This window comes from Octopus bimaculoides, chromosome 6 (assembly GCF_001194135.2).
Source record: "Octopus bimaculoides isolate UCB-OBI-ISO-001 chromosome 6, ASM119413v2, whole genome shotgun sequence".
Classification (NCBI taxonomy): Eukaryota; Metazoa; Mollusca; class Cephalopoda; order Octopoda; family Octopodidae; genus Octopus; species Octopus bimaculoides.
Window position 1 is genome coordinate 88,385,164 of NC_068986.1, and position 3,478 is coordinate 88,388,641.

A 3,478-nucleotide genomic window follows, 5' to 3' on the forward strand; every position below is an offset into this window, starting at 1 on the left:
TATATACATATATACATGTATATATACATATATGCGTGTGTGTGTGTGTGTGTGTGTGTGTGTGTGTGTGTGTGCGTGCATTTGTGTATAGATAGGTAAAGTTATGCATTTATGCATGTGTGTGTGTGTGCGTGTGCGAGTGCGTGTGAACGTGTGTAGTTACTCTATGATTCTCTCTGTGGTTTGTATACTTTGCGTATGTCTATATTTCTAGGTTAAAGACAATTCCAATCAACATTTCCTCTGAGATTTTGCAATTGTTTCGTGAATAATCTTGCTAAATCTGTCTTCGTATACTACTATAATGAAATCTTGAGGTCTTTATTCCATTCGTTTTCACTTAAAAATAAACTACAATCTCTATATTTCAGGACGGTCATATTTTTGCGAAATAAACACACGCACTATATATTCGTTCTCCACTCATATATTACTGTTCTTATTTTATCTTAAGTGCATTGTCAGAATGGATTTAGCGGAGCAGAAAGACACATGTGGACAGAAGGTGTCGCTGAAGAGGTCACAGATATGTGCCGAAAGATTTCTGGACAACGAATATCAGATAAAATAAGAACGGTAATAAACAAGTGAAGAATGAATATATAGTGCGTGTGTTTATTTGGAAAAAGACAAAGAAAATAAAAATGCGATTTCATTTAACCGAATAGACACAAATCGCTTACAGGAACTCCGTTTTAAAATCCTGATTTAGCCTCAACTCTAACCAAAGCAAGATCTGTAGAGTGAATAACTAACATGCTTAATTGGTATAATTAACTGTAAAGTTATAAATTAGCCTTAATTCCTGTAGTATAGCAAATACACATTTCTCAAACGATTTTTCGCCGATTTTTACTAGGTTTTTTGTGCACGTACTTCGGCAAACACACACGCACACACAGACACACACACACACACACACACACACACACACAAACCACACATACACACACAGGCCACACACACACACATACACTTTCTCCCACCTCTCTCTCTTTCCTTCTCTCTATCTTTCTCTCTCTCTCTCTTTCTCTCTCTCTCTCTCTCTCCCTCTCTCTTTCACACATTCACACGTGCCCTGACATTGAGAAACATATATACTAATGACTTAGGCAGAATGCTAGAGCACCGCCTTTAATCGAACAAATCCACCCCACGACTTCTTCTTTGTAAGCCTAGTACTTATTTTATCGGTCTCTGTTGCCGTATCACTAAGTTACAGGGACGTAAACACACCAACATCGGTTGTCAAGCGATGGTGGGGGACAAACACACACATACACACACATACATAATACATACATACATACATACATACATATATATATATATATATATATATACGACGAGCTTCTCTCTGTTTCCGTCAACCAAATCCACTCACAAGGCCCTAGGTTGTAGTAGAAGACACTTACCGAAGGTGCCACGCGGTGGGACTGAACCCGGAAGCATGTGGTTGGTACCCAAGCTACTTACCACACAGCCACTCCTGGGCCTATAAAAAATATGTAACACTTCGCGAATTTGCTTGTCATCCTTGCGCAGGGCCCATACTAACCTTCTTTGTATCATTCCTGCATATTTACATTTGTGACATACATTGATTTTTCAAACCTTATTGGTACCCAAACATACACACTCGATAATACTGTGCATTGTAAAATTCAATAACACACACCCATGCATACTTGGTATGCTTATAGTTGTGGAGGTGCATGGTCTTGTGGTTAGTGTGTTGCACTTACGATCGAGGAATCATGGTTTCAGTTCCTAGACCAGGTGGTGCTTTGTGTTTTTGAGCAAACCATTTCATGACACGTTGCTCTGCGATCATTTCGACATCTGAAGCGTGATACACCGTGCACCTATTCAGACAACATCGATTTGATGGAGAGAGTGAGCTAATGTATGGCACATACATTTGATCAATATAAACAAGTCATCTAAATTTGTGCCCGTTGTTCAACAAAAATTTACTGAACCGTCGCCCTCTGACTACGAAAGGCTACCATCAGCCAATTCTACCAGCTACTATGTAATCTAATACAAAATGTTTCAATGCTTAGTGGCCAGCAATTAAACTGTCGTCTTCATTTTAATGTTTAGTAGGATATATGGTACCCAGCTCTATGAACTTAAGCCTGTAAAAAAAGCAGGATTTCTCCCCGCGAAACCAACAACCAAATATATACGCACATAATCAAAGGCACGCACACACACACACACACATACTCATACGTATATGTTTACACATATGTTTACATATATGCAAATATACCCGTGTATATATGTATATACATATATCCAAAGTATGGGGGTTTAGTTTACAGGTGATCTAAACGACTAGGTACGCTATTTAAGTGCTGTAACGTGTTACTAGGGCTCCAAGGTTATGACCGAGATGGTTGTTATGGAGCCATTGTAGATTTCCGATATAGCAAATATATAATTGTTAACGAGGACAACAAATGTTAAAGGAAGACAAACATTTCAAGTTCATATATGTTATTATTTCTGGAAAAATTCAAAGTCTTACAGCTGTCTTTGCAATATCCCAGAGTATGGGATATTCCGTGATCGGAGATAAATAGGGGAACATAAGGGTATAGATTAATAAAATGACGACACAGAAGATATGAGAAAAGGAATAAGGTAATGATGGGGGAGAAGAGAAGAGAAGTATAAAAGTTCACAATTCAAATTTCCGATTATATAGAAGTAAGTCCGTAAGTCCTCAGGTGCAATCCTGTGTAAATCTATGTAGGTTAAAATCATAATGACTTGAGACGTTTGTCCTGCCTTAACGTTTGTTGTCCTCTTTAACAATTTTATATATGTATATATATACATACATATATATATATACATATATATGTATATATACATGCATACATACATACATACATACATACATACATACATACATGCAAATACATATACGTATATAATGTGAGAATGAAAGAAATAAGATATGCGTAAGATACTCAATTATAAGCGATACAATAAGATAGAGTATAATGCATATATTTGCATGTACACACTCACGGAAAGAGACGCGCGCAGATGCGTGTGTAAATACGTACGTGTATAAACATACATACTGAGAGAGAGAGAGAGAGAGAGAGAGAGAGAGAGAGAGAGAGAGTGAGGGAGAGATGGAAAAAAGAAAGAGGTGAGAAATGTAAAGGCACCGAGTTAAGGGTAAGGCGACGGTGTTGCAGTAGGAGGAGTGGAAGGTGTGTTGGTGTTGGGGATGGCGAAAAGTAAAAAAAAATAAAAATAAAAATAAAAAAATAAAACGGGGAAAATTACCCAAATCTTAATTGACATTCTCAGATGAAAAATTATTCCGTAAAAATGATGGCGAAGTAAATTAGGTTGTGTAAGCGAATCTTGTGCATCCATACCGGTTCTTCATCATTCTACGTTCCCCCACTCTACCTGTCAGTCCCACCCTGCTATTATGAGGTGGAGTAGG

The 3,478-nt window shown here is 37.6% G+C and overlaps 1 protein-coding gene and 1 pseudogene across 1 annotated transcript in view; one reads left to right on the forward strand and one right to left on the reverse strand.

The window, feature by feature from the left end:
* The window catches only part of LOC106880281 (tyrosyl-DNA phosphodiesterase 1), a 337,910-nt gene that overhangs the window by 24,807 nt on the left and 309,625 nt on the right, over nt 1-3,478 (forward strand). The window lies entirely within an intron of this gene.
* On the reverse strand, nt 1,501-1,601 carry LOC128248232 (U6 spliceosomal RNA; annotated as a pseudogene).